The sequence below is a fragment of the Arvicanthis niloticus genome, chromosome 7, assembly GCF_011762505.2.
Source record: "Arvicanthis niloticus isolate mArvNil1 chromosome 7, mArvNil1.pat.X, whole genome shotgun sequence".
Lineage (NCBI taxonomy): Eukaryota > Metazoa > Chordata > Mammalia > Rodentia > Muridae > Arvicanthis > Arvicanthis niloticus.
The window spans coordinates 4,455,578-4,469,160 of record NC_047664.1 but is presented as its reverse complement, the minus strand read 5'-3'; the positions used below and the strand labels follow the sequence as shown (position 1 = coordinate 4,469,160).

General features: G+C 37.8%; 1 protein-coding gene across 30 annotated transcripts in view; it reads right to left on the bottom strand.

Annotated features, from left to right (window-relative positions):
* Znf644 (zinc finger protein 644) overlaps positions 1 to 13,583 on the bottom strand; it is a 66,763-nt gene that overhangs the window by 23,328 nt on the left and 29,852 nt on the right. For 2 of the 30 annotated variants that reach the window (XM_076937824.1, XM_034508415.2), the window contains exon 3: positions 11,577 to 11,683. The exons of 27 other annotated variants lie outside the window; for them this stretch is intronic. The gene's annotated coding sequence lies outside the window, so the exon portion shown is untranslated. Of the gene's footprint in view, positions 1 to 11,132; positions 11,154 to 11,576; positions 11,684 to 13,583 lie in introns of those variants that run through there. One more of the 30 variants, XM_076937825.1, reaches the window with a different exon arrangement.

The window sequence follows — 13,583 nt, the reverse complement described above, 5'->3', positions numbered from 1 at the left end:
GCGAGGCAGCATTTGTTGAATAAAGGGCTAAGTGTTAAATAAGTAAAACTGTAACTGCAAAATCAAAAGAAAAAGAACTTTCAATCTTTAAATCTCAACGTTCCATTGGAATACAAATGCTACAACCATGGTTCTGGACTCTTGAGTCAGCAACTGCAATGGTGCCTAACATGCACTGGTGTAACTTCAGCGGATGCAAGCACAGCTCACTCATGCTCTCTGTGCTTACTAAGCTCTTGGCTAGACAGTGCTTAGTAAGGACAGGACAGACTTAGTTTCTGCTTTGAAGATAAAAATATATCCTTCACATTATCTTTGCAGTATTTTTAATTTGTATAGTGAACAATATTATTTAAGACAGTAGGGCTCTAAAATTCAATTCAGAAATTAAGATATTTTAAATAATTTTCACTTGGAGTACAAATTTCATGTTCTGTAAAACATTAACTCCAGAAACAAAAAGAAAGGATGTGAATAACTATGTCTCATTTCATAACTTACAGAAACACATTCTTCTTTCAACAAAATGCTTAATAAGTGCATCAAAGATTACAAACACGTTATCATAAAGCTCTTTCCCTGGCATTATTTATACCAACAATCATTATTCCTTCCCTCACACATTTTAAAATTCTGCTTGGAAGCTGGCAAACTTCCACAGTAATAAAAATAGACTTCCAGTAAGATCATATTCAACGTATCACCCCAAAATGGTGCTAATGTAGCACCCAGCAGGAGTCTACATCACAAACCCAAGTTAAAAATGGGCAGCACATAAACATGTGTGAGGAGACAGTGGGGCTGATGTTGTCCTGGTACCAAACCCTGGTATTTCAGGCCAAGTTCAGGAAAGCAGTAGCCCGCCTCAGTACTAACAACCTCATAACGCTGTGATGGATGACAGGTTTTTAACTAGCCTGAAAGACACTTTCTGTTTCTATTTATTATAATCACAGAGGTAGTCAAATATATGCTCAGTCAATTTGAAGCCTGTATTAGCTTTTCTCAACAGGAAGCAGCGTTGCTAACGAAGTGGTAAATTCAGTGTTAATGAGTGGCTTCACTGTTACCACCTCAGAGGTAAAGCCTTCCATGTTCTGTGTTCTACCCATCTGTTCTGGTGTTAGAGGTTGAAGGATGAACAGACGTCTTCCATTTAAAGCAACTTCACTGGTGCCCCCTGAACAGCAGGGTGACAAACTAGGAGAATATCATGTTGATTTGAAGGCTGCATCCTTGTTACCAGAATAGCTTAATAAGATCTCCTAACTTCACATTCAGAAGACACCAAGCCATTTTGCCCAAAAACATATTAAAAATACATGTGTAAAACCTATTTGGTCCACAAAACGTATCTATAGTAAACAAAGGAAACTAAATCACACTGCTGAAACATGAAATCAGGTCTTTACCAGCCAGTTTTTCTTCATGTCCACATAATGAAATGTGACTAACTATCCACTAATTCGTAATCTTCTCTACTCAGGAGAAATTATAAGGCTTTCTTAGACCATTGAAAATGGCAATTTATTTCATCAAATGGAAAACATGCCGTAAAAAATGGAGTCTGCAAGTTGGTGTTTACAAATAGCTAACATTTTTTTTTCTGGGTTTAATTTTCCTAATACATTCTGACTATAAAATGCTTCAAGTATTTTATACAAATTTCAGGGCACAATGAAAAACAATACATCATTACATTATGAATGATCTATATCATTACATTATGAATAATCTATAATTTTCATCTACTTCCTTGGATTAAAAGAGGACTGTGTTCATCCAGATAAAAAAGCATTTGCCTTATAAACTAATTTAACATTTTTCAGTTTCGACTACCTCTATATAGACAAGCACATACAGCTGAGGCACTCACACCAGTTTGTTGCTGTAACAAAAGAAACATATTTGTAGGTAAGTATTACTCAGTGAATTTAAGGAAGCTAACCAGGGCTAAAGGGATAGCTCAATAAGCTTTATTCCAGAGGGCCCAGGTTCAATTCCCAGCACCCATATGGCAGCTTACAACTATTTGTAACTCCAGTTCCAAGGGATCCAATGCCCTCACACAGAGAAACATGCAAGCAAAAGCCAAAGTACATAAAAAATAAATCATTAAAAATGTATTTTAAAAATAAATATAACAGAAGCTAACAAATTTTAAACATACTATAATGGTATAATGTTTTAAAATTTTTCAATGTTTAAGAGAACTTGAATTTGATTAATTCAAAGTACTACTTAAGATTCTTTAAAATACTGTTTAGATAGCACTATTAAAATCCTTCGATAATCATAGAACCACAGAATCTTCCTCTTAACTGAATTTAAACATGTTCTTTAAAAAATGCATACACTTTTTTTTAAAAGCTGCAAATGGGGGTTTAAAATCTACATAAAGCGCACTGCAGCTTCTAGAAGCATAATGAGTTCTGCAGCTATAGCTGCCTCTAGTCATACACAGTGAGCGCTACACAGCACAGAGGTCAGGTCTGTCTTCAAGATGACAGACCATCACTTACACGCCTCAAGCTAGTCTTATTGTCTCAGAAATCTCAAACATCAGTATTTTTGCAAACTATCAGCACTTGCTATAACACCCTCACTACACTGCATCTTGAGGTTACTACAGAAGAAATGAGGTGATAATTGCATATTAACATAATTATTCTGTAATCCCTCTGAGCAAGCTTCCTAGGTCACTCAGTAATTCAGATTAGATACAACCTTCTTGTCATCAAATCTATGCTGTCCACTTTCTGTTCATGAATAATTCTTTTTTGATAAAAATTATCTTAATTTCATTCTTTTATGTACATTATTAATTGTATTTATTGCAAGTAGGTTAACATTTTGTAGATACTTATTACATAATGCCAACCTTTGTCATATAGTATAATTTCACATAAAATGTAGTATAATTTTGTCCTCATTCTAAGTTCATTAGTTAATTGTATTACACTGCTATAAATAAATTATGATGTTGCCCACTAGCTGAGTTCTAGTCAGGTTTTAACAAACCCTATGTTCATTTACATTATCGTTAGAACACATGACAACTTCAGCTAGTAAGGTATGAGACTGGGTCAAAGAGAGAAAATCATTCACAAACTGTCAACTGCAAAACAAATCCCAATCAACTACATGTAAGTCACTTTCGTATTTAAGCCTGTAAGTACTATACACAATGCAACAACATACAAAGCCAATTCTCACCCAGAAGACAAAGTATTACTACATAATCCTATCAACCGGGTAGTATCTTAATGTGGATGGGGTGTCACACTGATTGGAAATACTATAAAAAATAAACTACTTACAAAAATAGAGGCTAACACTAACTACCATGTCATCTGATAAAGCAAAGAAGCAAGTTAGTATGCTTAGCTTTACAACCCACAGGGTTAATAATCTATAAACTATTGAAAGCTTGTCATAGAAAGCAGAACACATAGTCAATATGTTCAGATTATAAGGATAAAATTTCACCTTAAAATTAAGAAACGTAAGGAACAGGAACCTTGATACTGAAGATGGCTGTCTTACCTAACAAGCAACTCAAACAGCTCAGCAGGTAGCTATTTGCCAGAAACACTGGAGACCAGAACTAGAGGTTGAAGATCGAGTAACGGGATCCTTTCCAGTATGTATGATACGTGTTAATTCAATTTAATTTAACTGCATCACTAACCAGCAACACTGTTTGAAACTAAGAGGAGAATTTAACTACAGGACCTTAAACACCCTGTAATTTCAAGACTATTGGAAACAATCTTTTAATAACAACTGTAACACACTGATATGATGGCCCTCAGGCAGTAAGAGAGAACTCGGTGCTAAGTGAGGAACACAGGAAAACCACAGAGCTGCCTGCCTCTGACCGTGAACACTTTAAGAATCCCAAGGCCAAATGGTGAACACATGTAGAGGACTACAAAAATGCCGAAGTGTAATGGGGGCATAGCATGAAACATAAACAAATGTCGTACATAGGCAGATTAGACATAGTCTTGCTTTCATTGAAAATAGCTCAAGGTGAGACTTCAAGGAGTCTCTGTGCTGCTCACAAAACACATGTGCAGGTGACAGAACTCACAGGAGCCCTATCTGTCCTTCCACCATGTGGCCCTAGGGACAGAAGTGAGATCTTTAGCTGGTAGCAAGCACATTTACTCACTGAACTACCTCACCAACTCCTTTCCTACACAGTTATCTTACTACTCCCTGGTCTTAGACTTAAAACTCAGAGATCAGAAATTCAGCAGTGCTGTATGTACTGGGAAATACTCATCAGGTTCTGTAAATCTGACCAAGAACTCACGGTTAGGGGAGATCCTAACTACTGTCGTTTTGCTAGATGGACATAATATCAAACTGTCCTCTAAATACCCACAAATTAGAACAGATCTCAGAGCCAACCAGAGATGCTTATACAGTGGACGAGGTTAGCATGCACACTCAGCCAGACAGAACACCTGCACTACCACCCAGTCCTGCCAAGAGTCAGGGAGAGAGGGAAGTCTAAGAGCTGGGGGCCAGGAAGGACCATCAGAGCAACACACTGTCCTCTGGTCAGGACTGCCACAATCATCAACTCTCAGCAGCTGGCTACCTGAGTGTGGCCTGTACAAGACAAGCCAGGCAGCATTTGAGCTGAGGAGCTCTTGACAAATGATGGCTTCCGTGAAGACAGTCAAGTTATTTTTTTTTTTTTAAGCAGGTGGCCTCTGGTAGGTTGATATGGTAAATACATGTCGTCACACTCTTGAATAGATGGACAGCACAAACCAAACTCAGTAAGGGTGGATCTAGGAGTTGAGAGGAGGAGGTCACTATGATCAAAACGCATTACATATGTATATGTAATGTATCAAATAACCAATACAAATATTTTGTAAATTTAAAAATCCTAAAGGTTTTATAAAAATGTTCCCCTTTCAACTCATCTTTAATTCATGTGAAATTTCAAAAAGCCCTTAAATAGCAAAACTAGTATTAAAAAAGACAAGCCAAGTCATTCTGATTTCAGGTTGCTACAAAGCTACAGTAGATAAGTGGCAATGGTAGAGAGGCAGGATGCAGACTGATGGAATCTATCTCAGAGTCCAGAAATCAAACAATACATCAACCATCCGTGGCAAACTCATTTTCACCAAGGTATTAAAAACACTGAACATGAAAAGAACTGTCTTTTGAGCCATCAGATATTAAAACAAAACTGGTCAACACTCTGAATACCTGGCACTCAGAGAAGAGGTAGGAGGATCTCTATGAGTCTTTGGCCAGCCTGGTCTACACAGTGAGTTTTAGGCCAATAGCGGTATTCAGTGAACTCATGTCTCTAAAAACAAAAACAAGCAAACAAAACAAAAAAAGGATTCTGAATATAAGAGTCCAATTTGCAAAAAACTCCTAGAAGATGGCATGAAATATGGATTCTTTGGCATCAAAAGTATAGGTGGAGGAAAAAACTAATATGGACTTTATCAATATAAAGGACCTATGTAGGGCATAGTGGTGCTTACTTTTAATCCGAACACTTAGGAGGCAGAGGTAGACAGATCTGAGTTCAAGGATAGTCTGGGCTACAAAGCAAGTTCCAGAATAGCTACACAGAGAAACTCATCTTGAATGAATGAATGAATGAATGAATGAATGAATGAATGAAAAACCTTTTTATCAAAGGGCATTAAATGTATTAGATAAATGTTAAATAGTAAAGATATATAAACAGATTAACAAAAAGGACAAACAACAGACTTGATCAAATTGTCTGTTTAAAGAAGGTCTACAAATAGCCAACAAGCCAATGAATAAATGTTTCATTTTATGGTCACTGAGGAAGCAAAAATCAAAGCCTCAAAAAGATAAATGCTTCTTACCCATAAGATCCTTAGCTTTAACAAACACTACACTAAAAACAACCAGTATAGAGACAGATGTGAGTCAGAGACTCTCACACATGAATGATGAGAAAGTGAAGTGTCCATCTGCAGAAAGAAAGTTAGGAGATTCGGAAATGGCTGAATGAAAGAGCGTGGTTCAGTTGTTTAACATTTAGATAATCGATAATCTCAGCAAAAATGAGAATTTGTGTTCAGAGAGATTTGTTTTCCAGTACTTACAGTAAACCTGGAGCCAGTACTCACAGGGAAAACTTACACTGAACTATGTACAGCTTGTATTTACAAAAGCCAAAAGAATGCTATTCAACCTCAAGTAAGTAGCTAATTATAAAAGGTCATCAGAGACAGAAGTAACACACCAAGTGAAGATGAAAGGGAGAATTGCAAATGGTCATGTAATAGGCTGTGTATTTTATGACGCGACCAAATGACTCAAACCATACAAGCTGATGCTTACCTACAAATGCAAATACACCGTACATCAAAGAACCATACACTAAAAATTGTTAATTGTATATCATGTGAATTCTTTCAATTTTTAAAGAGAACACTCATAAAATGTGGTACATTCTGTCAATATCTAGCAATGTGAAAGAAATTTTTGTTTCCTAAATCTCTCCAAAACCACCCAGACAATCCCCAAGTCACATAATGGGTTCTTTGTAAAATTAAATTAAAAAGGTGTCCCACAGTGCATGGTTTTTCTAGTTGGAACAAGGGAAAAACTTTTTCAGTTGTGCTTTGCCAAGTCTTTCTGACTGGAGAGCACTCAACAGCAACAACAGAAGCCAGGACAAAGAACTAGCAGCCTAGCGCAAACAATACCAGTAACAGGAGGAGCAGTGGGCAGAGAGCTCAAGGGCAAAGTGTCTCCCCTCAGTTCATGTGTCAGACAATAGGATTGGGAGGCAGGCATGAAGAGATAATTAAGCTGTGAGGAGAGTTGTCTTGGGATGAGTTATTGGGGGTGGGGGGTGGTGTCAGGGTTCTGCTCTCCCAATTGCCCATGTGATACTTCAGCTGCACCTCAAGAAGGCACTCAACAGGAGCAACCTGAGTTCTGGCCTTCCTAGTCTATGCTGCCAAAGAGACCTCTGTTCCTCATAAATGAACCAATCTGGGATATTCTGTTACAGCAGCACAAAAGCTGGATAAAGAGAAATGAATGACTGTGGAATTAAAGATGACTGTAATACAAAACTGAGTAAAAGAGGAAAGAGAATACAAGTGGTATTCAAGTATTTTAGATCTCTGCATTCTCTAAAAAGATTAAAATGACTTAATTAAATTAAAATCTTACAGACAAGAATGCAGTTGTAATCCTCAAGGGTAAATCTCAAAAGTGTGCTCTGAGAACCACTGGGGATCCCTGAGGCTCTGCACAGGAGTCCTCAAAATTAAAGCAATTTTCATACTAACACCTTCCTTGCCTTTTTTACTCTCCTTTCTCCTAAGTGTATAATGGAATTTTCCAGAGGCTGGATGACTTGTGACATCCCAACATATTAAAAAAAAAAAGGCAGGTATAAGAATACAGGTCTTCAATTAAGACATTTAAGAGATTTCTTATATGTAAAGTAATGCTAGTCTCACTAAATTTCTACCAGAAAGTGTATTTTATAAAACTTCATTATACATGCAAACATGTTTTGAAATACTATCTTAAGTGTTTATATACCTTCTGCTCACATTCAAATACAACAGCTATCATTCTCAACTGCCTGGGAACACCCTGGACTGTCACACTTGGTGAGCAGGGTAAGGGTGGCTATGTCGCTAAGCATCTGTGAGGCATAAATGCCCCCATGATACCTGGCCTGCTCCTAGATAACTGCACTGAGGTGAAGAGACACTGATAGACTCATTTAGACAAATCAGAGTTTTAGAAAGGGTCAACAAATAATTTGAGACTCACTGACTTAAACCAAGATAACATTCATAAAAACTGAAAAACTTAAGACCATATCATGAAGATACTGATTCTATATCACATTAAAAAATACATTTAATTTTATAAAACCTAACATATAACAAACATTGCTGGAAGTGCAAACAACAGAGAGCGCTTGTACTTCTTGTATACAGACTTACATGTTACATAAGTCAAGGCACTGGGGCACTGATACCAGAGTAAGCTGACCAAAGGTAAAACAGAGAAAGAGGAACAAGTCCATGTGTGTAGGTGCAATCACCTTTTTTATGACAAAGTAACACATAAACAGCACGTCATTTTTAATACATAAAAAACGTATATTCATATGAAATGGTGACACAGTTTGTAAAAATCAATTCTAGCCAAACAGTAAAGCTCCTAGGCTAGTTTTCCAACCATATTGCCAATGGTGTTGGCTAGATGACTGTTCTCTGTGTACTGGAGATGCTTAGCATGTGGTAGACTGTATACTCCTGGTAGCATCCCTAACCCAGTATACGGGATGCCAAAGTATTCTATCCATTTGCTTGTGAAAGCAGTGCCAAAGCAGAGATGTGGGACCAAAGAGAAGAGAACTGCCTGCAGTTGAGAACCACCATTGTACAACATAAGACACTACAGATCTTCACATTCTTAGAACAGGAAAGAAACACAACACAAGAAACACTGCCTAGAAAGCAAAATGAAGACCTACTGGACTACACTAGAATGAAGGCCTCTGTTTCACAAGACAGCAAGACAAAGTCTGGCCTAAGTAGGCTTTGGGTATGTTTTTGTCATAAGTGTAACTATCAGTTTCTATCTAGAAGTAAGCACACTCATAAAGGAGTGGAGGATCCTAATGAGGAGAAAAGAGAAGATTAATTGTAACTATCACACAAGCACACAAGCAAAGAGGTCTGGAGAAATGCCTCAGTGTACGGTGCTCCTGCCGAGTGTCTGAATCTAGTTCCCAGCACCCACACAGGGCAGCTCACAGCTGTTTATTAACTCCAGCTCCAGGAGACCAGTCACCTCTTTTGGCCTCTCTGAGTACTTGTGCAGTACCCAGTATATATATATTTACCCAGTATATACACTAATAGATACTAGTGTATACACTAGAATTAAAGAGATGGAGTGCCCAGCACTGGTAAGGAACTGGGGAGTCACTACAGACAGCTGGTAAGACCATACACTGGGGAACAGTTCTTATTTTACATCCAATTCCAGCCTTCACGCACCAACAATCCAACAAACAGCACACTCTGCAGCATGTTCAACAGAATAACTCAATCCAGCCGGGCGGTGGTGGCGCACGCCTTTATTCCCAGCACTTGGGAGGCAGAGGCAGGTGGATTTCTGAGTTCCAGGCCAGCCTGGTCTACAGAGTGAGTTCCAGGACAGCCAGGGCTATACAGAGAAACCCTGTCTCGAAAAGCAAAAACAAAAACAACAAAAAAAAGAATAACTCAATCCAAAGGTTCTGTAGTTTTTTAAAAAAAAACCCACTAATTAAGAAGTAAAAGTGGACCACTACTCCTGACTTCCCCAACATACTGTTGAGACAAAATACTATATAATTCTATTTACATGAAAGCTAGGCAAGGCTACTCTGAAAGAAAGGCCTAGTGACTGGGAACGTAGTCATGGGGTACCCCAGGCTGGTGGCATCTGTCCCATGACCTGTGGTCAACGAGCTGTGTCCTAACAGTCTGTGCACTGTATCCGTGTGTGTGCATTGTGTGCAGTCCTTTACTAGAGCTGTGCATCTGTGTCCTAACAGTCTGTGCACTGTATCCGTGTGTGTGCATTGTGTGCAGTCCTTTACTAGAGCTGTGCATCTGGAAACACAATTCACTTCTTACACTTCAACTACACTTTGTACATGACAAATAAAAATGCATAAAATATTTTAGAAATTATTGTTGGATCCCTCAATATGCTGTAGGGAGACTTAATTAAGAATATTTAATTATCTTTGTTTTCCAAATATGTGTACCTTGATTACCTAAACACAACTGTTTCTTAGATTCATAAGAAAATATAAAATGCTCACCTTAAAAAATACTGCTAATAAAAAAAAAAACTTGAAAGAGGTTTCTAATACTAAAGTTATTTTTTTATATTTAGACTAAGAAAGAGACTTAAGGCTAGATGACAGACAGCATCTGAACTAACGGAGGTTTCCTGTAGAAGACCTGCACACTTCCCTACCCACTAAACTAAGCCTAGGCTTGGACTTTATATTTTATGGCATTTTCATAAACCTTACTTTAGGGTACCAGTAATTATTTATAAATCAGAATCAAACACAACATCAAGTTTCTCATCTTAGTTTCTTCCCTGAATGTACTCATGTGTAGCAGCATACAGTTAACATGACAATCTAACTCATTTTTAAGCCATGTAGTGCCACCAAGTGGCAACAGTTATTTTTTTCTAAAAATACATCAAGTTAACTACAGAATTTATCAAAATGGGGGAGAGGATCAATCTTACAATTCTAGTCAAAGTTGAGAAATCAAACTTTTATCTCTAAAGAAGTACATGGCACCGTCTAAGAGTTATAAGCTCACAACTCTCCTGAAGTCGAGTCCTACTTAATGTGTCAGCTCTGACCACTCACTATGCTCTCACCCACATTTCCATAACCTACTTTACAGACTAACGACACACAATAAAACAATCAGAAGCTTTCCTACCAACCTCTTACCCTTGTTTAAGTCTGGGGAAACAATCAGGAGAAACAGGGTTAACTGACTTCTGACATTAGTAACCTAGGACTGCTACAACCAAGTCTTCCAGACTAGGTAGCTTCAAACAAACAAAAGCAAAAACAAATGCATTGTGTCACAGATCTTAGGAATGCACAAGGTGTGGAAAGGGTTGAACAAACTTCCACACTTCAAAACCCACCAGCCACAACTTATCAGACCCACTCTGATAATCTACTTTAATGTGATGACATCTGTAAAGGCCTCTCTCAATAAGGCCATACTCCAGGTGCTAGGAGATTAGAGTTTAACGTGTAGCCTTTAGAGAAAATCCACAAGTTAATCCAAAACGACACCTTCTGCATTTGACTCTTTTTTTGTATGTTTTCTTACTTAAAAGAACAAAAACTAATTTAAATCACAGAATGCTATTTTAAATTATTAAATTTTACTAGCTTATTAACTTATTAATTTAACTGGAAATTTGTTGCATAAAATCATATGAAGTATGAAAGCAGTGACTATCCTAAAGCTCACGCTCAGTTTACTTCTGGTATACTCAGTAATAAACTTCAAACCACTTTACTCATTACTTACTTTAGTTTAGCCTTTCTGTTGTTCTTTAGCCATGCTCCAGGTATTCTGTCCTCAAGTTCTGCCTCCAAATACACGTACAGATCCCCCTTGTGCCTAGCTATCTCCAGCTTTCCCTAGAGCGTCCTGCATAAAGTATAACAGCACTCTTAGTAACTGTCTCCGCTAACACATGGTGCTCTAACACTGGACATACCGTGTCCTTATAGCTGATCATATGTTATTCTCCTCTAACTACAAAGTAAGCTTCTGGGGAACATGTTTCTTCTCCACAGATGGATAGATGCTCCAACATTTTAGAGATACCACAGATTATCCAGGCAACCAGCTATCTCTACAAACTATAAAAGATTTGGAAGCTATGTCTCTGTACTTTCTACATATTAAGGTAATTCCTTCTCAGATCTCTGAGGGGTTGTGATTAATGTAAAGTATCTTATCACTTACATATTTCCCCAAACATCAGAGTAGAATACAGTTTATGGTACATCATGGATTCATTCATGAAGTCATCTGTGAGCCTTCATTTATTCAGATAGAAAGAAACCAAGAACCTGAAATGAATTACCAGCAAAGATAATTTAGCAGTAGACTAAAATGGTTAAGTCCTGACCAACTGGAATTTACTGCTGAAATTTAAGGATAGTTTAACATAAAAAAAAACTAATATAACATATCACATCAACTTAACAGAGTATATGGCAATATTCAACATCCCTTTTCATGATAAACACACTCTAAATCAGAAACGAACCAATGAAGAAACCACAGCTAACTCCATCCCCAACAGCTTTCTCCCCAAGAACAGGGACAAAGCACACAGCTGTTTGTCACTTGTACTTTAGCTAGAGAGCAAAGGAGGAATGGACCAGGGACAACAGGAAAGACAAAAAGGGCTGAGAGGGAAGGCAGCCAATGGGCAAAGTCACAAGGAAAATTATGTTTACACATGATACGATCTTAACAGGTAGAAAACCAAAACATATCCAAAACCTGTTAGAATAAAGAATTTAGCAAAGATCTACTACACAAAAATCAAAGACAAGCAGTTTCTATTATAAAGTAGCAATGAACAAACTAAAAAGAAAATTAACAAAACAATTCTACTTCCTATAAGTATTCCAGAGACAGAAATACTCAGGAATAAACCTAACCAAGAGACTGACAGCTTGCAGACTGAAAATGACAGAACAGAACTAAAAGAAATTAAAGAAAATGAAAACAGAGATTGTAATACTAAGAAGTTGTATTGCTTAGGGTTCTCTATAGAAACACAATTTATAAAATGAGTATATATAGGAATATATATCTGAAGATATATATATATGAATATATATGAATAAAATTTATTACAGTGGCTTACAGGCTATGATCTAGCCAGTCCAACAATGGCTGCCTACCAGTAGAAAGCCCAAGTATCCAGTAATTGTTCGGTTCACAAAACTGGATGTCTCAGCTGGTCTTCAGTATGTCAAAATCCCAAAGACGTGGGCTTCAATGCCAGTGAAGAAATAAACTTGTGAGAGAGAGTGAAAGCAAGCAGGCAGTAAGCAGGAACTTCCTTCTTCCGTGTCCCTTATACAGGCTGCCAGCAGAAGGTGTGGCCCAGGTAGGAGGTGGATCTTCCCATATCAAAAGTGGGTTCTTCCCACTTCAAATAATTTGATCAAGGACAATCGCTCATGGATTTACCCTGGTTTAGTTAAGTCCACATGTAGTCAATTTGACAGACAAAAAATAACCATCACAGAAGTCAACACTGTATAAAGAAACCTACAGATTCAATGCCATTCCCCCAATGACATTTATGACAAGAATATAAGAACCCATCCTGAAATTCATATACAAATCTCAAAGGACAGGGTCTGGAGAGAAGGGTCAGTGACTGAGAGCACTTGCTGCTCTTCTAGAGGATCTGGGTTCAATTCTCAGCACCCACATGGCAGGCAGCTGACAACTGTAACTCCAGTTCCAGGGAATCAGCAAACCACTAAAACAACATTAAAATGAGTAAGATCAAACATACAAAAACTAAAAAAGTAGGGCTGGGGACATACATCAAAGCCCTGGTTCAATCACAGACTCCGCATAAGCCAAGTATGGTGATACCAGGTGAGAGGCAGATGGACCAATCACAAGGTTAAACCTCAGCTACATAGCAAGTGCAAGACCACCTTAAGACAAAACTACAAAATTCTTAGAGGAAAATAAATGCTTAGGGAAAGCATCGAGACACAGGCTTGGCAACAGTTTCCTGGATAGGATTCCAAAAGCAAGACACACGTGAGCAGAGAGACTGCAGGAATCCTTTTCCTCAACAAAACAAACAGTCTCAGTGAAGTGATCTTAGTGAAGCGAGAAAACATTTTCAGGTCTTATACATGACAAGAGGTTTACACCCATAATATAAAAACTTCCACAACCTGGAAGCAACACTCGCTCCAATAATCTGGT